Source organism: Etheostoma cragini, chromosome 24 (genome assembly GCF_013103735.1).
Source record: "Etheostoma cragini isolate CJK2018 chromosome 24, CSU_Ecrag_1.0, whole genome shotgun sequence".
Lineage (NCBI taxonomy): Eukaryota > Metazoa > Chordata > Actinopteri > Perciformes > Percidae > Etheostoma > Etheostoma cragini.
Window position 1 is genome coordinate 11,208,687 of NC_048430.1, and position 25,083 is coordinate 11,233,769.

The 25,083-nt window shown below is 43.9% G+C and overlaps 1 protein-coding gene, 1 non-coding gene and 1 pseudogene across 3 annotated transcripts in view; 2 read left to right on the forward strand and 1 right to left on the reverse strand.

The window, feature by feature from the left end:
- LOC117939500 overlaps window positions 1-15,242 on the forward strand; it is a 185,133-nt pseudogene extending 169,891 nt beyond the window's left edge.
- The window catches only part of LOC117939487 (gastrula zinc finger protein XlCGF57.1-like), a 235,686-nt gene that overhangs the window by 198,504 nt on the left and 12,099 nt on the right, over window positions 1-25,083 (reverse strand). The gene's annotated exons all lie outside the window — the stretch shown is intronic.
- On the forward strand, window positions 23,597-23,669 carry trnat-ugu. Its single transcript has one exon. It is a non-coding gene; the product is annotated as a tRNA-Thr (tRNA).

Here is a 25,083-nt window from a genome sequence, read left to right on the forward strand (position 1 = left end):
ACTGATGCTCGGTTTGAACTGCAGGAGATTCTCTTGACCATGTCTACATGCCTAAATGCACTGAGTTGCTGCCATGTGTGGCCGGTGAGTGTATATAAATATACACTCACCGGCCACTTTATTAGGTACACCTGTCCAACTGCTCGTTAACACTTAATTTCTAAGCAGCCAATCACATGGCGGCAACTCAGTGCATTTAGGCATAAATGCAGATATTTTAAGACCAAACCCTCCCTAAGTCACTGAAACTGGTTAAGGTTGGAAAAGCCCTTGATTTGGTTTATCTACTCGAAACTTTTAATTTAATTTGAGATAGCCCCCTTTATTTATTTGTTTGTCATTTATTTTTTATTTTTCTCTCATTTATTTCCTCTGATTTTTAATTTGATATGTATATGCTTTTATGTTTTGACTTGTTCAACCCGAGGCAAATGTTGTTTTTTTGAAATTGGTCTGATTTTTCATCTGCCGTGTTTGTATGTATATTTGTATTTTGAATGAATGAATAACAATAAAAAAAATAAAAAAATTCAACGCACCTCCGGCCATGTTTGAAAAGGCTCTGACTGGAGCACGCACGCACGAACGTAACTACGCCATCACGCAGAAAACGTCCAAACCATGGACTGTACATGCTCTATGGTATGGTTGAAACACACACATAGGCGCGCACTCGAAAAACAGACGGGAGGTAAAATTCCCAAATAAAAGAAGTAATTAAATAAAGACGATGTTTTGGTGAAATACATAACCTCTGTCCATATCACCCGTTACATAAGTAGCCTAAATTCAATTAAGAAGGCCTTCTGTAGGCTACTCAGTTACAATTATGAACTCCATCTTTAGCGGCTACTAAAGGAACCCACATAAATTTAGTGTACCGTTACCCAGAAGTCGAATGTATGACCCGTAGTTCTTCCGTATTGCAATTAAACTGTGTAATATATTAGATTTAGTTATTATATGTATATTGTGACACCTTCACAAGCTTTACTTTTCTCTCAGTTGACTAGGGATTTCATTAACTCGTCACATGTTTTGGATGTAAAAATATCCCTTTGCAAAGTAGCTAAAGCCATGTCAGATAACTGAAATGAAGTAGAAATACTCAAGTAAAGTACAACTGTGTACTTGAATGAGTGCTTACTGTTCCCTGTAGCTTCAGGGAAGTCGTTACATCAAACTTGCAGTTCATATTTTTCCACAGCTGATTCTAAAGTGTGTCCTCCTTTATTGTAGCTCAGTACCGTGGTCTGGGAAATACTCGATTCTGATTGGCTCCAGGGTAGTCTGTGTCAACGGAAAAACATTTCTAGGATAATTTGCCCTTACCTTTTGCTCTCTGTGTGTAACTGTTTCTCAAATTCTGTTGGTTTCAAAACATTTTTTAACACAATGTCCAAGAGTTGTTGTTTTCTGAAGACTCCAAACTCAACCTTGTCCTCAGGGAATCTATGATGTCATGTAAATGTCATGAAATGACACCTTAGAATGTCATTAATGGTGGGGCACACTATGGTGTGATATCTTTTCAAAGAGAGGAAAAAGAAACATATGTGAAATACTTAATTCATGTTAAGTAGTTCTTTAATATGTCATGCCAACAGATGAGTGACTCTTACAAAAATATCTGCATCAAAATATACTTTAAGTACTCATTCTGCAGAATAATATAAATCATATTGTTTTTCATAATGATTGGTGCATTCATGATTTCATCACTAATATTGCAGCTGGTAAAGGCGGTGCTGATTCTATTGACTTTATATGTACTGGGTACTTTTAATCTACAAATATATCATCATCTACTAGTTAAGTTTTTGTGAATCTGCCCTCTCACACTACCCCATGGATGGTTTAATTGTTACCTAGTAACAACATCCACCAAAGCTACAAGCAGGCAGTGTGTTTAGGCAGTAGTGTGTGTGTGATGTGTACGGTTGCGTGAGTATCAGTGTAGAGGGTTGTTGTTTATAGGGCTACACTTTGACGCATTTTCAAATGTTGTGTGTCTGTGTGAACACAATGTGATGCCTTAAAGTTCACTGTAACAGAGTGTAGGACCCCACGAAGAATAGCTTTAAGGAACTTGTGTATTTTTCATTTAATAAGATATGAGGTATTTCTTCTTATGCTTGTTTCACTTTGAAAGTTCAAGTTGATTAATACACAGTTTACAATCTTAAAAGCTTATTTCTACATTCCAATGATAGTCAAATCCACTGAGCTGTTTAGGAAAATAAAGGTCCAGGAGGGTCATTAGCGCTTGGGTTGTCTTCCCGTCAAAATTGAAAATCAACACTTTTGATTAGGCTATTTTTATCGATTAAAAAAATGTCTGTTACTTTTTTTTGACATTGTCAACACTTATTTACTTTAGTTTTACAGTTATTTTGGGAATTTATGGTCAATAAACCTCATTTATAGGAAATTATACCCATTGATTGAGTGAGAAAAGCAGAAATTATGAATTATTCAGACTACAATTAAAGGAATGGATGTTGATGATAATCACTGACTGGAATATGTCGACTTTTACTCAATACTATTTTAAAACCACTTCAATTTTTTTTCTCCAAATGGTATAAAATTAAATAAGACACCCCAAAATTGATGAGATTTGTACATGGCAAAGAGCGTTGTGTGGAATCAATCATGTTATTTGGGGTAATTACGATTGGGTAGTTAAAAAGAACACTGATATAGGACAACATAAGGACAACATGAAGGTTAACGTATGTCCTCTTCACCAGCGGGAGGCAGCAATGCAGTGACACTGTCCTAGTCTGCCGGGAATCGACAGAAGAAGAAGAAGAAGAACATTGCCGGAATTCTACAAGAAGAAGAAGACGACGGCCGTTTACCGACCTAAAGACCTGACAGTCAGCGGAGAGAAGCCGTTAGCTCGATCCAAATACCGGCAGAAAAACCCGAGGAGTTAGCTTGCTACAGACATGGACCCACAACGGAACCAGCTGCGGGTGGTTTTAAAACCGGAAACGAAGCTGCGAGGAGAAGGTTTGTTTTTACTGCTGTGCTAATGAAGCTAAGCTAACGTGAGCTAAACCATTCTCAGCCTGTTAGCTGGAGCTAGCTCCTGAAGCGCAGATATGAGCGCAGAAAAATCCTTGTTTTACGAAAGGGTTCACGTGGGAATCATGAAACGTTCGTATCACACCAAGCCGAGCGTAAGATTGATTGATTGATAAAGGCAGTGGAACAATCGTAATTCATGCATCACGCCCCAATTTATTCCTCGTTGTAGAAGCCGCTGTCACTCCCCGATGTAAGTCGAGTGCAGAGTCGAGTCGCGCATGCGTCACTTTGCATCGCGTTAAGATGCGAGTTGTGCATGCGTCATTTTGGACAAGTACCATACAAGATGCTAACGAGAGACTTTTGTAATGTCAATACAGTTGAAATGAACCTACATAACCAAGTTGGTTCACTGCTGACTACAAGTTAGCATCAAACCCCACAAAGACTGTCACTGGAATGGCGTTTTGCGCTAACGTTAGCAACCAATCACATAGCTAAAACGTTTTTGAATTGACTGCTAGCTTAGCTAAAGCAAGCTATCAAACACACAGGGCGTTTCTCAATACCAAGTAAGCAAAGAACGGACTTGTGTTCTTGGTGAGACTGTACTTGCTGGCTGTACCTGGAAGAATGCACTCGCGAGTTCAGAAGCACACAAAACGCTGTTGACAGTTTTGAGACGAGGCGTTCTTCCTGTTTGTTGAAATGATTGAGGATTCCATGGTTTATATCCAAGCCGGATGGGTTTATTTGATAAACCTCTGTTGGAAATACTGAACTTACTGAACAGACCATACAGATAACATGGTGGGAGCTGTACACCTACTGAACTTGTAACGCACTGCGCATGCGCACTCCCTGGAGGTACGGTGTCCCTAGGTGTCCATATGGAACTCAAACATATCATTCACAGAATGATCTACAGCCCCTTTCTTTAGCTTGTGCCTTCTACAGCAAACAGAACAAAAGGCAGGGCACTAACTCGCAACACTATAGCCGTTTCATTCTGATCTAGTAACATTAACATAGATTATAAAAGTGTGGTACAAATATCTTTACATATAGGCCTACTCAAACGGTAGCTAACCAAATTATTTTGTCATATTGCATAACTTACTTTTGCATATATGAATTCAGTGCATCGAGCAGTGACCAGAAACATTTTTACTGGAACAATACAAAATACAGTGCACCACAGTCCATTGGACTCGATGATGTATGAACGCGGTTCCTTGCACACTTCCTTCACTGTGCCTAAGCGGTCGTGTCCATTGATGGTCTGCATCCTGACAACTTGTCCCTCTGCAAGCGGCTGCAGCGGGCGGCTTGATGCATCGTCGTATCGCTTTTGAATGAGCCTCTTTTTTTGGAGTTGGGCAGTGATCTGCTTTGTGTTCTTTGGGGCTGGCTCCAGCAGTCTGGTGCTGACGGAAAAAGAGTTGAGCGTGTCTGCCGTGACATTAGACGTTCTGCGGGTGAGCCCAATTCCTTGTCGCAGGACCAAATGTTTCTGATGTTCAGCAGATTGAGGAAAATGTCGGTCCCATCTTTGTGAGATTTTTCCATTAGTAGTTTTGCACTGCGGACTGCTCTTTCTGCCAGTCCGTTTGACTGAGGATACTCCGGGCTGCTTGTGACATGGATAAAGTCCCACTGCTCTGCAAAATATTTGAAGCGTTGGCTCGTGTACTGCCTTGCATTATCGGTGATGAGGGTGTGAGGCGTTCCGTGGACGGAGAAATGTCTTTTCAACTTTTTGATCATAGCTGCTGAAGTTGCATCACGTAGGAGATCAATTTCGTAACAACCTGAGTACGAGTCTACCAGCACCTGATACTGTTGGCCATGCCACTCAAACATATCGGCAGCCACTGTGGACCATGGTAGGGCCGGAACTGGATGCGGCTGTAAAGGTTCCTTCTGCAGATGTGGTCTGGTGCTGTTGCAGACGGAGCATGACAGCAGTTCCTCTGCAATGTCAATGTTCATGGATGGCCAAAAGACTGTACCTCTGGCCCTGCGCCTGGTTGACTCTAAGCCTGGGTGACCTCTGTGAACAATACTGATGTATTCTCGGCGCAGAGAATGGGAAATAACTGCTCTGTGGCCCTTGACAACTATTCCATCCTCCACTATCAGCTTATCCCTGTAAGGAAAGAATGAACGGATGGAGGGATGAACGATGCGTTCTTTGTCAGGCCATCCGCGTTGAATAGCTGTTGTGCTCTTGTGCAGTGTGGGCGCGAAGGTCCTCTAGTCTGTTAGTTGAGATGTAGCTGACAGACATCACCTTGAATTTGTGTGTAACTGGACTTTGTTGGACAGTTTTATTCGGAGCTTGTGATAGGGTGTCTGCTAGGTACATGTCCTTACCCTTCTTGTAGACCAGGGTGATGTCATAGGCCTGTAACTGTAGTAACATCATTTGCAGTCGGGCAGGAGCAGTGTGGACAGACTTCTTTAGGATTGTTACAAGTGGTTGGTGGTTGGTTTCAATGACCGTGGGCTTCCCATACACGTAATCCTTGAATTTGGTGCATGCAAACATCACTGCCAACAGCTCCTTTTCAATTTGAGCATATCGTGTTTCAGTGTCCGTGAGCGTGCGAGACGCGTAGGTAACTGGTCCCTCTTCCTGTAGACATGCAGCACCAAGTCCGTAACGTGACGCATCACAGGTCAGTGTAACTGGTTTTCTCACGTCGTAGTATGACAAGACTGGCAAACTGGATAAGCATGATTTGAGGCGGTCGAACGCTTGCTGATGCTGTGGAAACCAGCACCACGCAGTGTCTTTGTGGGTGAGCTGTCTCAGAGGTGCTGCAATCTCACTGAGGTTTGGGATAAATTTCCCAAGATAGTTTACCATGCCATGGAATCGCTGCACGGCTGGAGCATCTTGAGGGACTGGCATGTTCGTGATTGCCACGGTCTTGGCGGGGTCAGCCTTGAGGCCCTCTTTTGTAAATATGTGACCCACGTAACATACTTGGTCCAGACGGAATTTGCATTTGAGACACTTCAGTCTGAGGTTTATCTGTCGGGCCTGGTCAAGCACTTTCTTTAGGTTGGAGTCGTGTTCCGTGGCATCCCGACCTCCTATGATGATGTCATCCACTATAATAGCACATGGATATCCTGCAAACAGCTGGAGGTACGGTGTCCCTAGGTGTCCATATGGAACGCAAACATATCATTCACAGAATGATCTACACTGTTATTGATCAACACCCCCAGCACATGGGCCCACCACCTGCGGGAGGATCCAAAGGGGTCGGGTGCGCTGTCATATGGGTGGCAGCGAAGGTGAGGGGCTTCGACAGACCAGACCCGGGCGGCAGAGGCTGGCTCTGGGGACGTGGAATGTCACCTCTCTGTGGGGGAAGGAGCCGGAACTTGTGCGCCGGGCGGGTGTGGGGATACTCACAAGCCCCCGGCTGAGTGCCGCTGCGTTGGAGTTTACCCCGGTGGACGAGAGGGGCACCTCCCTACGCCTGCGGGTGATAGGGGGGAAAACTCTGGCTGTTTGTGCGTATGCACCAAACAAGAGTTCAGAGTATTTGGCCTTCTTGGAGACCTTGAATGGAGTCCTGTATAGGGCTCCAGTAGGGGACTCCATAGTTCTGCTGGGGGACTTCAACGCACACGAGGGCAATAATGGAGATACTTGGAGAGGCGTGATTCGGAGGAACGGCCTCCCTGATCTGAACCAGAGTGGTTGTCTGTTGTTGGACTTCTGTGCTAGTCATGGATTGTCCATAACAAACACCATGTTTGAACATAGGGATGCTTATAAGTGTACGTGGTAACAGAGCACCCTGGGCAAAAGGTCAATGATCGATTTTATAATCGTTCCATTTGATTTGAGGCCGTATGTTTTGGACACTCGGGTAAAGAGAGGGGTAGAGCTGTCAACTGATCATCATCTGGTGGTCAGTTGGGTCAGGGGATGGGGGAGGACTCTGGACAGACCTGGTAAGCCCAAACGGGTAGTGTGGGTAAACTGGGAACGTCTGGAGGAGGCCCCTGTCCGACGGACTTTCAACTCGCACCTCAGGCGGAGCTCTTTGGGCATCCCTGTGGAGGCTGGGGGCATTGAACCTGAGTGGACAATGTTCAAAGATTCCATTGTCAAAGCTGCGGCGGCGAGCTGTGGTCTTAGGGTCTTAGGTGCCTCAAGGGGCGGTAACCCACAAACACCCTGGTGGACACCGGTGGTCAGGGAAGCCGTCCCGCTGAAGAAAGAGTCTTTCCGGGATATGTTATCCCGAAGGGCTCCGGAGGCAGTTGCAGGGTACCGACGGGCCCAAAGGGCTGCAGCCTCCGCCGTGACAGAGGCAAAGCAGCGGGTGTGGGAGAAGTTCGGAGAAGACATGGAAAAAGGACTTTCGGTCGGCACCAAGGTGCTTCTGGAAAACTGTTCGCCACCTCAGGAGGGGGAAGCGAGGAACCATCCAAGCTGTATACAGTAAGGATGGGACGTTGTTGACCTCAACTGGGGAGGTAATAGAGCGGTAGAAGGAGCACTTTGAGGAACTCCTAAATCTAGCTGACACGCCCTCTGTGGTAGAGGCGGAGCTGGAGGATGATGGGGGGATTGTTGTCAATTTCCCTGGTGGATGTCGCTGAGGTAGTCAAACAACTCCACAGCGGCAAAGCCCCAGGGATTGATGAGATCTGTCCAGAAATGCTGAAAGCTCTGGGTGTGGAGGGGATGTCTTGGTTGACACGCCTCTTCAACATTGCGTGGCAGTCTGGGACAGTGCCTAAGGAGTGGCAGACCGGGGTGGTGGTTCCCCTCTTCAAAAAGGGGTGTGTGCCAATTACAGGGGTATCACACTTCTCAGCCTCCCCGCTAAAGTCTACTCCAAGGTGCTGGAAAGGAGGGTTCGGCCGATAGTCGAACCTCAGATTGAAGAGGAACAATGCGGATTCCGTCCTGGCCGTGGAACAACGGATCAGATCTTTACTCTCGCAAGGATCTTGGAGGGGGCCTGGGAGTATGCCCAACCAGTCTACATGTGTTTTGTGGATCTGGAGAAGGCGTATGACCAGGTCCCCCGGGAGAAATTGTGGGAGGTGCTGCGGGAGTATGGGGTGAGGGGGTCCCTTCTCAGGGCCATCCAATCTCTGTATGACCAAAGCGAGAGCTGTGTCCGGGTTCTCGGCAGTAAGTCGGACTCGTTCCTGGTGAGGGTTGGCCTCCGCCAGGGCTGCGCTTTGTCACCAATCCTGTTTGTAATATATATGGACAGGATATCGAGGCGTAGTCGGGGTGGGGAGGGGTTGCAGTTCGGTGGGCTCGGGATCTAATCGCTGCTTTTTGTAGATGATATGGTCTTGATGGCGTCATGGGTCTGTGACCTTTAGCACTCACTGGATCGGTTCGCAGCCAAGTGTGAAGCGGCTGGGATGAGGATCAGCACCTCTAAATCTGAGGCCATGGTTCTCAGCAGGAAACCGATGGAGTGCTTTCTCCGGGTAGGGAGTGAGTCCTTACCCCAAGTGAAGGAGTTTAAGTACCTTGGGGTCTTGTTCGCGAGTGAGGGGACCATGGAGTGTGAGATTGGTCGGAGAATCGGAGCAGCTGGTGCGGTATTACATTCTGTTTATCGCACCGTTGTGACGAAAAGAAAGCTGAGCCAGAAGGCAAAGCTCTCGATCTACCGGGCAATTTTCGTTCCTACCCTCACCTATGGTCATGAAGGCTGGGTCATGACCGAAAGAACGAGATCCAGGGTACAAGCGGACGAAATGGGTTTCCTTAGGAGGGTGGCTGGCGTCTCCCTTAGAGATAGGGTGAGAAGCTCAGTCATCCGAGAGGAGCTCGGAGTAGAGCCGCAGCTCCTTCGCGTCGAAAGGAGCCAGTTGAGGTGGTTCGGGCATCTGGTAAGGATGCCTCCTGGGCGCATCCCTAGGGAGGTGTTCAGGCGCGTCCAGCTGGGAGGAGGCCTCAGGGAAGACCCAGGACTAGTTGGAGAGATTATATCTCAAACCTGGCCTGGGAACGTCTCGGGATCCCCCAGTCGGAGCTGGTTGATGTGGCTCGGGAAAGGGAAGTTTGGGGTCCCCTACTGGAGCTGCTGCCCCCGCGACCCGATACCGGATAAGCGGATGAAGATGGATGGATGGACCCCCAGCACAGAGAGCGCTTGCCACTTTATAGTTCCCTTTGATCTGTGTCTATTCATGATAAAGCATGGAAGGTCACCTTTCACACCGCCTTTGTTGTTTTGTTACGTTTTCATTTAAAGTGCTATTAAGTAACACGGGCGAATAACAGTATAAATAACGACACAACTGAGAGAAAAAATCCTTGAAACATTGTTCTGGATTCACTTTTAATATTAAGCAGAAAAGAAACGTTAAAATAGGTATTAAAATGGGCACTCAGATAGCTCAGTGGGTAGAGCGGGTGCCCATATATAGAGGTTTACTCCTTGACGCAGCCGGCCCGGGTTCGAATCCAGCCTGCGGCCCTTTGCTGCATGTCACTCCCCCTTCTTTCTCTCCCCTTTTCATGTCTTCAACTGTTCAACTGTTTCTCAACTTTACCGAGAAGCAGAAGAGGAGCCTGCAAAAAGATGAGGAGGATAGAGGAGGACGGGCCTCTACAGCGGTAAAAATTGTTTTAAATATCTTACAATTGTGGGCCTGGCTTTCCTCTTCCATTGTTGTTGCTGCAGTGGTCTGTCTAAATATGGGGCCAGAGGGGTCTGTGAGCTGGAGTCATTCCCAAGAGTCATTCCCGGCTGACGAGCTTGCTACGCCCGCCGGGGAATGTGGAGCTGTCCAACTCCGAAGGCTTTTTTAATTCACAATCAATTTTTGTTGAACTGCCTATATTCAAAATCTACACAGCTGATTTCTCGCCTTAAAACATCTTAAAAATGATTTTATTGATATAATAATAGACGTAAATTGTGAAAATCTGTGTACCAGAAACCATACGCGCTTTACACCCGAATTGAATGCTGGGATACCGGCCCGGCCAAGTTCACACAAGTTACCATCCGATGTATCCTCGGTAAAATGGGCGTGTCGAGATCACATCCGGGGATTTTAACTGTTCTTGACGAAATGCTAACTTGTGTATTGGGTCAGTACTTTGGCCCCCAAACATGACGTTTCACAAGAACACAAGTCCATAGAAGAACACAGATTGAAAAACGCCCACGGGCTTTAACTTGAATGGCGTTTTGAGCTAACTTTAGCAATGAAAACCATAGCTAAAATGTTTTTGAAATGATTCCCATCTTCTGTTATGGTTTGGATTGAGAAAACTATCTATTATTTCATGGATTTCACAGATTTCAGGATGACACTATATGTTGCAAACCGTTTAAATCTGAGCATGCCCGACTCACATCTGCACTCGACACATCGTGGAGAGACAGCCTTGCCTCGTGCACGCACACGCTTTTAACGTGAACGCTTGCCAGCCCAGGTCAGACATAGACAGGTTAGGGCTGTAATCTACCAGTCAACTAGTCGATCTATTGCTCGATACGTTCTGGCTCGACCAAAATTCTGATTGGTCGATTTTTTGCCTTGTTAACTTCATCAGGTGGAAGCATAGACAGGAACTGTCTATAGGTGGAAAGCACTAATTGCTAATGGGGGTGTTTTCAGAGCATCCCTGTTTCACAGGTAACAGTCTGTCTTCAGAACCCCCCACCTGTTTTCTCTTTTGTTGGATTAGCCTGACCCACTGGGGACAGATTGAAGGAAGAACTAGAAAGCCTTGGTTTAGTGGTTTGCTGAACATTTATTTAATTGTGAGTGTTTAATTTCCAGTCAGTCCTCCACTAGCTATATGAACATATCAGAATTGGCATATTTCATAGTCTAATAATCGTTAAACTACCGGCGTACCCACCTGCAACAACTGTAGCGCCCCCAGACACGCCCACACCATGCTGGATGTTAAGCCTCTACCATCCAAACACAAAAATAATATCACGGAAGAAATTGTTGACTTTATTTCTCGGGATATGAGGCCCATTGCTGTTGTGGAGGGCTGAGGTTTTAAGAACTTGTTAATATACAGCGCCAGCACGAGTAAGAGTAAAAGCTTTAAACTAAGTCTATTTGTGTCTCCGTGTCCAGCCGCTCCGTGCAAGGACAAAGAGCGCTGATGCAGCGCTGTCAGAGCCGACAGACGAGTGTCATTTTAGTGCAAAAGAATTAGGTCAAAAATGATTTAATATGCTGCAAATAGCCTACAAGGACAAACACTGCGGGAAAGTACGCTACAGTTATTTAATCTTGCTTTTTTTTTTTCGCCCCGGTCGACTAAGATTTTTTTGGGTTGATTACAGCCCTAGACAGAGTAGACACAATTTGGCCAACAGCAAATGAAGATCCTCAGTCCTCACCATTCAGTCCTTTCAGAAAAATCCAGAGTTTTTTTGTGATTGTTGCGGGCAAGAATTCTGGGTTATGCGCCACGTTTTCTCAAAAAATATATGTGGGATATTTATGTAAGTTTATGCGACAAAATTGCGGGATCTTGGAAAAACTGCGCTTTGATGAAAAGAGACTGTTTGTTTGTCGTGCGTAATTACATCCCTACTTAATGTTACCATGGCAACAGAGGAAAAATGGCTGCTCTTGTGTGAAGTAAACGCAACATTTAACTACATTTACATATATAGGCTGTTTATAACTGCTTATAACTTCACGTCCATATTATGCTACAATCTTCTTATGTTGAAGTTGTATAGACATACAGCTGCAACACATGTAAAATAAATTAGCTATCTGAAATAAATAGCGGTGGATGTATATATTTTTTAAATGCACCCTTGAGAAAGCTCCTTTACTTGTTTTCAACAATAACAGAGAGAGAGAGAGAGAGAGAGACGTGCAGAGAGACGGCTGATCATTATGAACGGGTCCAGCACGGGTCGAATGGCGGATACACACATCGTGTGTACGAAATGTCTATCGTCACTGCGCTGCATTTTTTATGAACTATGATTTTCTGGCCATGGGTCACATCTCTGGCTAAGGACGAGCTGCTCCGTCTCACACACCGTTATTCTACCAACTGAAGTTAGCTGCATTCAATAACTTATTCTGTGTTTACTTAACAATTTACAGCTGTGTTAATAAAAAATTAAAACCGTAGACAAATGTCAGAAGTGTGGACCGGCGGCCGCTGTGGGGCCGGGCTGCGCGGAGAGTAAGAGGAGAGAGAGTAGAGGAGAGATCCAACACAGGCATGGCTTTACAGAAGAAATGGGTCATGTAATGCAAAATTAAACCATATCAATATAACAGCATTGCAGCGGATGCAAGGACATTAGGTGCACCCGTGCGTCCTAGAGGAAAAATATTACTCGTGCCCTAGAGCCTTTGAGCTAACAGAAGCTAACTAGCACCGCCACCGACTAACACTGCGGTAGCATGCTCACTGTGGTTGTCTGAATAACACAGACGGGACAAAATGTTTTGTTTAATGGTAAACTGGCAAACCTTGAGACCGACCTATAAACGACTGCTATCTGTTTAATTTTCCTCCCGTTACTCTGTCCTCTGTGATTATGAACATCTTGAAACTAAGCTGCGCAATGCAGGGAACAACTGACTGAAACATGATCAGACAGTGGTTTATGGAGCGGTAGATGCGCTATGCAAAAACAAAATAGAGTTCTATGAAATGACGCATTTAAAAAATACTGCTTGATCACTCAAATTTGATCGTGGGAAGTCAAAATCGTGATCGTGATTAAAATTCAATTAATTGTGCAGCCCTACTAGTTATTCCCTACCCCATTACACTGATATTAGTTAGTTATTGGTAATTATTCCTTTTGTCGATTAAAGGGTATCAAAAGGCGTTGTGGCTCAGGTGGTGCGTCGGTCCAATTCAAACCTTCTCTCTGGGAGGCCAGGAAGCAGGTGCTCCAGGTCCCTTTTGAGATCTGTCTGTGCATGAGAACGAGAATATACACACTGTCGGCCTCTTGACTGTGTTCTATCAATAAAAGTAAAAAGAAAAATAATTAAATTCAGTAAACCTGGTCAGGAACCAACCACAGTTGTTGCCATTAGTCTGCAGACTTGCATTAATATTTATTGACACAATCAATTAGCCTCGCGCATGTGATTGTGACTAGATGTAAAATTCAGTCCCACACTCACAAATTCTTGTTGCAAAATGCAACTATTTGGTCGCAGTCTTAAGCCCTGCATGTATCTAGCACAATGCTACACTAGAAATAATAAAAAAGGATAGAATACAAGAACAAATATTGAGAAAATAAAGATCAAGAATGTACGTGTGTATACAAGTAGGGAATAAATGTATGCATTTTGCACCAGCATTTTACTCTTGCAAACTCTGGCATAAAATGCAGAGTGCATTTTTTTTGTCCAGGATAATAGTTTAATTGATGATGGGCGGTGCTCTTCGACAATATCAATTTAATTTTGCTTTTCACCACTAGAGAGCACTAGTTATCAAATAATAAGGCTATATATGCTATAGGAATTTTACGTTATGTATATTACTCAGTGGTGCTTCACTGGCTTCATATTGTGTCAAAGTATAATTATTGATGGTTTGGCCTTTTTAAATGTGATGGGGTCTTGTAAAATGCTTTCGGACTGAAGTCCATACCAATCAGTTAATTAAACTTCCTCCAGTTTTCCTACCGGTGTCAGGAAGAAGCCACAGCCGGGGTTTAGGTGTGTGTGACACCCAAAACTGTTTATTCAAACCTACGTTTCTGGACGTGACAGACTATAACCTCCCACTTGTTTCTTGTAAGTGCCTGTCTTTATAAACTTGTGTCCGGAAGAATGAAGGAAATTAGCTAACAGCAAATTATTGTTAGCTTTAACAATATTGGTTGTTTGTGTTTCAGCTTTACCTTCAGATGTCCAGAAAGTGATTGTTGGTGAGGAACAGCAGGAGTTGAGCTCCAGTCTGGACCAGGAAGAGCAAGAGCCACCACACATTAAAGAGGAACAGGAGGAACTCACAGTCAGTCCGGACCGAGAGCGGCTTCACGGGCTGGAGGAGGCTGATAGCACCAAGTTCCCATTCACTCCCGTCCCTGTGAAGAGTGAAGATGATGAAGAGAAACCTGAGTTCTCACAGCTTCATCAAATACAAACTGTAGAGATGAAGACAGAAGCTGATGGAGAGGACTGTGGAGAACCACAACCAGCCATTGACAGTTTTCATTTGCAACCAGATGATGACAAGAATGGAGACTCATCTGAACCTGAGACTGATGACGATGCTGAATGGAAGGAGACCAGAGAAACTCAGTCAGGTTTAAACTCTATGAATAATGAAGTCCCTGTCACAAACACAGGATCTCACACAGAAGAGAAACCATTTAGCTGCTCAATTTGTAGCACATCTTTTTCAGTAAGTAGAAATTTACATAGACACATGAGAACCCACACAGGAGAGAAGCCGTTTAGCTGCTCAGTCTGTAATAAAGCTTTTACAGTGAGAGGAAGGTTAAATACACACATGAGAACCCACACAGGAGAGAAACCATTTAGCTGCTCAGTTTGTAAGAAAGCTTTTACACTGAGTGAAAATTTACAGGCACACATGAGAATCCACACTGGCGAGAGACCATTTAGCTGCTCAGTCTGTAATACAACTTTTATACAAAGTGGACATTTAAAGAAACATATGAGAATCCACACAGGAGAGAGACCATTTAGCTGCTCCATCTGTAAAAAAGCTTTTACAGACCATGCACATTTAGAGAGACACACAAGAATCCACACAGGAAAGAGACCATTTAGCTGCTCAGTCTGTAAGAAAGCTTTTACGATGAGGGAAAATTTACACGCACACATGAGAATCCACACAGGAGAGAGGCCATTCAGTTGCTCAATCTGTAAGAAAGCTTTTACAGAGAGAGGACATTTAAAGGCCCACATGAGAATCCACACTGGAGAGAAACCATTTAGCTGCCCATTCTGTGAGAAAACCTTTACAGTGAGTGGACATTTACAGCAACACATGCGAATCCACACTGGAGAGAAACCATTTAGCTGCTCTGTCTGTAAGAAAGCTTTTACAGTGAGCAGAACTTTACATCGACACATGAGAACCCACACAAGAGAAACCACTTAGCTGTGTGAAGTGGAGCTCTAGTCTATAAGGAGAGCAGAGAACCTCAGTCAAGTCTCTACACATATATAAGATGTAATACTCTGGGTCCTTACAATGTTTAAAATATGATTGGAATTTTAGGCTTTAAAGTATCTTGAATATGATTTTGTGTTAAGATGATAAGTGTTAATGTAGTAAATTATGAGGTTATTGTGTCTGTTGGTATCTCATAAACTGGACTTCTTGGGAAATTAAGGGTCAATCCATGCAACCCTAGCTCTCTTCAAATGAGCAGCTGTTCTGAAATTGCGAGGAACTGCGTATCAAGTAGTTCATTTAAAACATACTTTAAGAAAGTTACTTTGACAAGGGGTTAGATAGGGCTGCACAATTAATCAAATTTTAATCACGATTAAAATTTTGACCTCCCACGATCCAATTCTTTTTCTTTTTTCTTTCATTCATAGAACGCTCCGGGTTTTTTTGCATAGCGCATCTACCGCTCCGTAAACCACTGTCTGGTCATGTGTCAGTCAGTTGTTCCCTCAATCGCGCAGCTTAGTTGCAAGATGTAGACAGTCACAGAGGACAGAGTAACGGGAGAAAAATTCAACAGATAGTTTATACGTCGGTCTCAAGGTTTACCACGTATAAACGCAAATTTTTTTCTTGTCTGTTATTCAGACAACAGCAGTGAGCATGCCGCCGCAGTGCTAGTTGGTGGCGGTGCTAGTTAGCTCCTGTTAGCTTCTGTTAGCCCACAGGCGCTAGGCCGCGAGTAATATTTTTCCTCCAGGACGCACCGGTGCACATAATGTCCTCGCATCCGCTGCAATGTTGTTATATGGATATGGTTTAATTTTGTGCTACATGACCCATTTTGTCTGTAAAGCCGTGCCTGTGTTTGGATCCCTTCTCTACGCTCTCCTTTTACTCTCTGCGCAGCCCGGCAACACAACGCCGGTCCACATTTCTGACATTTGTCTACAATTTTAATTATTACCACAGCTGTGGATTGTTAAGAATGAGAGGCAAACTTGTATTTGTACCAGAGTTTCCGCCGGTAACTGCTATCTCGACCACCACGGCAAAGAACACAGAAGAAGTTATTGAATGCAACTAACTTCAGTTGGTAGAGTAATAGCGTGCGAAAGGGAGCTCCTGGACCTAGACCCGGGCCAGAGATGTTACCCATGGTCAGAATATCATAGTTCATAAAAATGCAGCATGACGATACAGACATTTCATACACACGTTGTGTGTATCCGCCATTCGACCCGTTCGTAATGAGTCAGCCATCTCTCTGAGCCTATGTGACTATAAAATTTGGTTTGGTTAAAATCAACAAATAATCGAGAGAATAATTGTGATCACAATATTGATCAAAATAATCGTGATTATCATTTTGGCCATAATCGTGCAGCCCTAGGGTCCTAGATCCCAAACTGTTTTGTTTTTAATTAAAGTATATGTACAAAGTCTACTAGCTAACCTAAAACAAAAGAACTGAAAAAGTTATTACCAAGTTAACTACAATTACTGAAGCTACCAGCTTCATCCAGCCTGCAGGATTGGGATACAGCACAATAGAGACAAAATCTTTTGACCTCAGAACCACAATTCTCCCAGCCTGGCTTTCTTGCGAAACAAAGAATTTCTTCCTCTGATAATGAAAACCAACTCGGCCAACATTAGCACAACAGCTAAACAACACTCTTAACTGTTCCACTTCTGTTAACGTATATGAATTGATTGGATGTAATGCCATATTGTTGTAATGTTTTAGTATGGAAGTTGTTTCAGTTAGTCAAATGATTGTATGAAAGTAACAATACATATATAAATGCCACAGTAGGCCAATTGTATGTACCTAAGTGTACATACAATTGTACCCACACAAACACATGCTTGCTCCTCGGGCAGAAATAAGAGCTTTGAGAACAACTTCTGGTTCCGCCCTGGACCAAGGAGCTATCAAATAAGAGACGTGAGGTCCAGAAAGAGGCAGCCAGACTTACGGAGTTAGCTTAAAGACAGGCTTTGCTATGTGAAAAGCTGTGGTCTATTTCTCCAGGCAGAACTTAGAAATCTTGTCCTAGTCTAATCCGAGCATCCTGGCTTTGTGCATGTTGAGACAGCTGACAAGCTGCGACCAGGCCGAGCCAGGATGAAGTAATTTGGATAGATGCCCGTTCACGTCTTTCTTTAACAGGCCTCTGCATGGCCTGGCACCCTGCTGTATCTCTGGACCTCCTGGTACTGGAAACTTTGAGATCCTTGGGCAGAGGTTGTCCGTCTGTTCTAGGGGCCTTGCTGAAAACTAAAGGGGACAGAGTGTTAGCGGTCTCTGGAACGATCTGCCCAAGGACGTCATGTCAGCTGAGTCAGCAGTCTCCTTTATAATACATACTTTTATCAAAGAGTCTTTCCTTTCTTTATTTGAGCTTTTTTTTCTTCTGTAGAATGTTTTTGCTACTCTAACCTACATTGTACCGGGTTTTACACAATAGTTTTCATTAAATGTTTTTAAAAATCCTGATCCTTTTGTTTTTCTGTGAAGCTCTTTGAAGCGTGGATTGCAACTAGTGCTCTATAACTAAAGATTATCATAATCATTGTTACTATTATTACTAAATACAAAAAGATGTATGAGCAGGAATGTCTGTAGTAATACAATGTTACGAAGATGGAAGAAGGCTATTCTAGAGGTTTGAGATCGAGATTGATCGGATAAATTACTTAAACCACGTTGATGCGTTTCCATTAATGCCAAGTAAATGTTCCAGTCTCTGTAACAGGATGGTATGGTTTTGAATGCAGCACTAACATCTAGTAAAACAAGTACAGAGACAAGTCTTTTGACTGCAGCAGTTAGAAGGTCATTAGTCATTTTCAACAATGCCGTCTTTGTGCTATGATGCTTTCTAAATCCTGACTGAAAGTCCTCAAGTGATTTTCTACATAGCAATTGTTTACTTAACTGATTAGCAACTACCTTCTTAAGGGTCTTGGAGAGAAAGGGAAGATTAGATATAGGTCTATAGATTGCTAAGACCTCCGGGTCGAGGGAGGTTTTTTTCAGGAGAGGTTTTATCACAGCTACTTTAAATGACCGTGGTACATAACCTGTTAATAGAGACATATTGATCATATCTAGTAATGCATATATATAGTTTCTATATACAGAACCTCAAAACCTCTGACCTATTGACTTCAGGCCTGTCGCCGCCCATTATGATGTTGTCAAGGTGGAGTGCACTTTAACCAACTAAGCCACAGCACCTCCTTGACTAGTTCTACCTTGAATAATCTCCAACTCCAACAAAATGTTTACTGTAATGAAGTCTGTCAGGCCTCAGGGTTTCTCCTTTGTAAAAAGTGTACTAATTTTACAGCTGTGATGAAAAAGTGGTTAAGGCGTTGGACTTGAAATCCAATGGGGACTCCTTACGCAGGTTGGAACCCTGCTCACAGCGACATCCAATTACAGTCCAATATTTCTGCAGTGATTTGGGAAGCATGGTTACAGCAGATTGAAAGCCAGAACCCATTTGTTATAATTCTCACTGGCACGGCTACTATGAAAATAGGTTTGATGCTATGTTAAGAGCATCCGCTTAAAATACTCTTATTTTTAAACCCGTTCACTAATTGTGGACTAATGACCCACATTTAACCCTAAATACCCAGAAGGTGTTTTATTTGCCCAATAACCAATGGAATTTATTAATAAGTGTACTACAGGTCTGTGTCTGTCCATCTGCTCCACTTCACTCACCACTGTGTCAGATTTAAGCTGAATGTCATTTCTCTATGTTACCCCATACTCTGTTGACCAATAAGGTCGCTCTATACAGACAGAACCATATGTCTTTACCAACTCATCCACCAAGGGCCCAACAGGATCACGGGACTGTGTACTCTGGTTACCCATAACCATGGGTGTAAGTACTTCTCTTTACACTACAATCTAGTCGTCACTATGAAGCTTAGATTAATCACGCAAACTTTGCAAAATCCTGAACACCTTCAACTGTTTCTTGTATATTTTACCATAAAATCTATGTCAAAATCAATTAGATATTCTGACATGTAACTGAAAAATGTAACGCCGTTATTTTGTACTGCCGTCATTTCCATCACTGCTTGTGAGATAGGCTCTTTGTTTACTGATTGATAATATTAACTGTAATGAAGGCTGTCTGGCCTCGGGGGTTCTACACTATAAAAACTGAACCGTATTGACCAATACGGTAGGCTTTCTAACCTTAGCTGACTCGCTCATGCTACGCAGGCAGTATGCCGGAGCCCTAAGATTCCAAGGTAAGACTGAAGAAACTCATGAAGTGAAAAACTTTACTTTACTTACTTTTTTTTTTACTGCGCTTCAGTCTCCATACACTATGTAAACAGTTAAGCAGGCACTGCTGGGATTTGAACCCAGGATCTCCTGTTTATTCTTGCAAGAAAGAAAGAAATGGTATGAGGTGCTGTAGCTTAGTGGTTGAAGCGCCTGTCTCGTAAACAGGAGATCCTGGGTCCAAATCCCAACAGTGCCTGTTTAGCATTTAATGTCCAAAAGGCTGTCTGTGGGTAGTGATTGTTTGCGTGCATTCTGAAGGGTTGAGCCCATTGCATATTGCCCTTACTGTGACAATAATGCACATTACCTGAACTCATCTTCTGCAATCAAGACCCTCACTAAGGCCCAAATCACTGAGTGGATACAGTCCAAAATCAAGTGCTGGTGCTGTGGAAGGTCCCATATGGCCGCACAGTGTATGCTTAAAGAGCTTTGTGGTCTTTCTCAAGGAAAACATTTGCAAGTCCATTTCTAAGTCCTTCATGATGTTAACACTATAGAGCACCAAAGGGGGAAGCCAACCAAAAGGAGTTGCCTCATAAAAGCAGCTACTGGAGTACTCTACTTGGATCAACCGATCGGGTTCTACTGAAGGTCATCAGAGTGATCTTGCATAACAGTAAGCTCACCCTGGACATCTACACAATACTAAATGATGGGTTTGAGCACACAATGCTCCTTCCAGAAGCAGCAGAGAAGCTTGGACTGAAGGAAAAAGTTGATGATCTCACCCTCAGAACAATCCGGCAGGATGTCCAAACTCTCTGGGGGCCTCTATATCATTCCGTGTCTCCCCCCTCTCTCAGCCCAAGAAGAGTTTTGGCATTAACAGAGCCTTCACAGCAGCTTGCCTAGGCTTGGCAGATCAGTCCTATCCAGTAGCCAGTCTGCAGAAGAGGAATAAGTACCTGGCAGGTCTCTCCCTTCAGCAATTTGAGAACGCCAGGCCACTCCTTCTCATTGGTGCTGATCAGCCAGATCTTATCACCCCATTGACCAGGTGAAGTTCGGTACACCAGGTGGACCAGTCGCCATTTGAACCAGACTGAGATGGACGCTTCAGAGCCCAGCATGGATCGTGGAACAACAGCTACGGCGGCAACAGTGCCTTTTGACGTCCACTGTCCTTCTATTGAGCTCTTCCGGAACGTTGAGAAGCTCTGACAGCTGGATGTGCTGCCAGGAGGCAGTAAGTCTGCTTGAAGAGGAGGTGGATGGAATGCTCTGCAACACCACTGCTCAGTAAGAAGGACATGCCCCACTTCCATGCTTCTAAAGAGGCAGTGTACCAAGAGACAGTTGGCCAAGAATTGATTGGGCTATGGCCTACAACAAAGAGATACAGAAGTTAGCCTCGTAGCCTCCGGATGGTTCGAGCTGCGCCGGTGGGCCAGTAATGTTTCCAGCGTAGTTGATCACCTGCCAAAGGAGGCAAGATCAGACAACCCTGACCTCTGGCCTACTCAAGAGGTAGCTAGCAGTGCCTCCAGTGTACAGTGTACACAGTGTACAAACAACATAATTAGGCCAAATGAACAGAAATGGCTGATGAATGAACTTGATGTACATTCTAACAGATGCAGATGTATATGAGGACCAGCTACGGGCCCTCTTAGCTTCCGGAGGGTTTGAGCTGCGCCACTGGACTGCTCTCGGACCAAAGCACCTCCATGACGCATTATCCAAAGATATAGTTACTCTGGATGGCATCACCCTGGCCTCCAGCACCACTGTGAAGAATCTTGGAGTCATATTTGATCAGGACATGTGCTTTAATTCCCACTTAAAGCAAATTTCAAGGATCGCCTTTTTTCACCTACGTAATATTGCAAAAATCAGGAATATCCTGTCTAAAAATGATGCAGAAAAACTAGTCCATGCATTTGTTACTTCTAAGTTGGATAACTGCAATTCTTTGTTATCAGGCTGCTCTGAAAAGTCCATAAGATCTCTTCAGCTGATCCAGAATGCTGCGGCACGTGTTCTGACGGGAACCAGGAAAAGAGATCACATTTCTCCTGTTTTAGCTTCTCTGCATTGGCTTCCTGTAAAATTTAGAATAGAATTCAAAATCCTTCTTCTCACCTACAAAGCTCTTCATGGTCAAGCTCCGTCTTATCTTAAAGAGCTCATAGTACCTTACAACCCTACAAGAGCACTACGCTCCCAGAATGCAGGGTTACTGGTGGTTCCTAAAGTCTCTAAAAGTAGAACGGGAGCCAGAGTGTTCAGCAATCAGGCTCCTCTCCTGTGGAACCAGGTTCCAGTTTTGGTCCGGGAGGCAGACACCGTCTCCACATTTAAGAGTAGGCTTAAGACTTTCCTTTTTGATAAAGCCTTTAGTTGGGGCATAGAATCGAATACTGTTAGGGAGTAGTAGTTAGTCACAAGGTTTTAAGATTTATCTATCATATAATCAAGAATATAATAAAACTAAAGGGAGACTTGGCATACAGCCCGATCCGGTTGGGGAGAGTTCTAGCCCGGCCGGGCTGGAGCTCTCTTTACCTTGTCTCTCTTGGTTTTGCTGTAATAATAGTTTTAGACAGCTGGGGACTTATTTTGATACACTGAGCTCCTCTCTCCTCTATCTTTCCATCTTTTCATTTATGTGCATCCATGTCCCAGAAATGCTTGTTACTAACCTAGCTCTGGGGAGCCATTCCCCGGAGTCCTTTTGTTATTTTTTCCCCAGCATGTTCCCTTGGATCAGAGAGGCTCCAAAATCAGGGTAGCAGCTGTTGCCTTGGTCCCGCTCCATGTTCTGTGATGCCATGTTCAACTGCTACACTGCAGTGCCCAGCTACGTCCTGCTACGTCCTGCTACGTCCTGCTGTGCCTTGTAATGCCGCACAGCGTCCTGCTATGCCATGAACTACTACAAAGAACTGCACAAACTACTAATTTTTTCTATTTTTGTTATTGCCACTCTTCATTCTAACCCCAACCGGCCCGTCAGACACCGCCTATCAAGAGCCTGGGTCTGACCGAGGTTTCTGCCTAAAAGGAAGTTTTTCCTCGCCACTGTCGCACTGTTGCTTGCTCTGGAGGAAACTACTAGAACTGTTGGGTCCTTGTAAATTCTGGAGTGTGGTCTATCTGTATAGTGTCTTGAGATAACTCTTGTTATGAATTGATACTATAAATAAAATTGAATTGAATTGAATGTATCGTCTTAAGTCTGTGTTAATATACTGTTTCTGTGTAAATGTAACATGCCTTTTTCTTTTGCTACGAGGGCTTAATGGGGAGTTGGGAGACATGACGATAGGACACAATTAGAGGTAATCTCTGCAACAAGAAGGTGCTGCTAGGAGTTAAACCCAGGATCTCCTGTTTACTGGACTGGCACTTTAACCAACTAAGCCACAGTACCTCCATGACTAGTTGCACTGTTGAGTCTTAATTTGTCTATTACCTTGTATAAGCTAAATATACAGTATACTGACAGGCAGTGTTGGGAGTATTGTGTCGCAAAAGCAACGTAAATACAGTCCTTTTTGATGTAACGCACTAATAAAAGGTATTACTAATTACATTTCTGTAATATTATACTTGTTAAAAAATAACAAGAAACACAAACATTAAACTTGTTAAAAACAAGTGCTGGAGCTGAAGAAGAAGAAGAGTTTCCGCATTAACCGAGCTTTCACAGCAGCTTGCCTAGGCTTGGCGCATCAATCCTAACCAGTAGTCCGTCTGCAGAAGAGGTAGAAGTATCTGGCAGGTCTCTCCCTTCAGCAGTTTGAGAGCGGCAGCCCACTCCTATTGATTGGTGCTGATCATCCACATCTCATCCCCCCCATTGAGCCAGTGAATCTAGGTCCACCTGGTGGTTCGGGCATCTGGTAAGGATGCCTCCCGGGGGCCTCCCTAGGGAGGTGGTCCAGTCACGTCCAGCTGGCAGGAGGTCTCAGATTAGAGTCAGGACTAGGTGGAGGGATTATTTCTCCAACCTGGCCTGGGAACACCTCAGGATCCCCCAGTCGCTCGGAAAAGGGAAGTTTGTCCAGTCTTCTGCTGGACCTGATCGACGAAGATGGATTGATGGAACCCTGTTCACTAGCTCTCTGTATTCTTGCATGACAGGTAAACCTGTAGAAGGCGCTGTAGCTTAGTGGTTAAAGCACCTGTCTTGTAAAAAGGAGATCCTGGGTCCAAATCCCAGCAGTACCTGATTATCAGTTTGCATGTGGTGTCATACTCTTAACAAAGTTATTCTCTGTTTTTTCAGAGCACCAAAAGTGACTTGTAACATTGTTTTGAACCATAAAATTACATGTGTGCATGTTGCACTTGTCACTCAAAAAACTCTCGACCAAGTTTAAAACCTTTACAGCCCATTTGAGAACCCACTTGTGTTGAAACGTTGCCTTTTGTGTTAAATTCTGGGACCCTAAAGCAGTGTTGCCGTCCATCTTACGGGATTAGGCAAAAGGTGAATTCATCAGCTGGCCAACGTCACATACTACATTGCTCTGATTGGTTGTAGGTCTGTCCAATTGAGTGCAGAGGCATTTTCTTTCCTGGTTTGGTTGAAACATGCCCCGTAATCACAGCCCAATGGAGCGGTATCAGACTCATATTCTGAAATTCTAATATAAAATCTGAATTCAACATTACAGGACATTACTACAGACATTTCAGCTCATACATCTTCTCCTTTTTGTATTTAGTACGATAGCCTTTATTTATAGAGAACTTTTCAAAAACCACGCTACAAAGAGCTTCCAGAACAGAAAAACGAAAGAAATAGGATCATTTTTTTTAAAAACATTTAATGAAATCTATTAGGTGTATAAAACCCTGTACAATGTAGGTTAGACTAGCAAAACATTTTAAGGAAATAAAAAAGCTCAAATCAAGGCAGTTAAGGCTCTCTGATTAAATTATGTATTATGAAGGGAGTTATAAGGAGACTGCTGACTCAGCTGACCTGATGTAATCAGGCAGATCGTTCCAGAGACCGCTAAAGCTCTGTCCCCTTTAGTTTTCAACCAGGCCCTCGGAACAGACTGAAAACCGCTGCCCGAGGATCTCAAAGTTTCCAGTACCAGGAGGTCCAGAGACATAGCAGGGTGCCAGGCCATGCAGAGACCTGTTAAAGAAAGACGTGAACGGGCATCTATCCAAATTACTTCAACCTGGCTCCGCCTAGTCGCAGCTCGTCAGCCGTCTCGAGATTAGATTTATAAATTCTGCCTCGAGAAATAGACCCCAGCTTTTAACATTAAAAAGCCTGTCTTTAAGTGAACTCTGTTAGTCCGGCTGCCTCTAGCTGGACCTCACGTCTCTTATTTGATTTCTCCTTGGTCCTTGTGCTGTATCCCAACCCTGCAGGCTGGATGAAGCTGGTAGCTTAATTTTTTGTACCTAGCTTGGTGCCAATAATGTAAAAAAAAATTACAAGTCGCACCTGGAAACACTATAGTGACGAATCGGCATCTAGGCTGCCTACCAAGTTCCAAGTTTTTCAGTAGGAGATCGAGAATGAGAAGGAGGTGGATGAGGCAAGCGACAACGTTTCAGAGACTGCTTCAGTAGAAATGCTAGCCTGGGAAAACTTCGGCAACCTTACGGCAAATTTGAG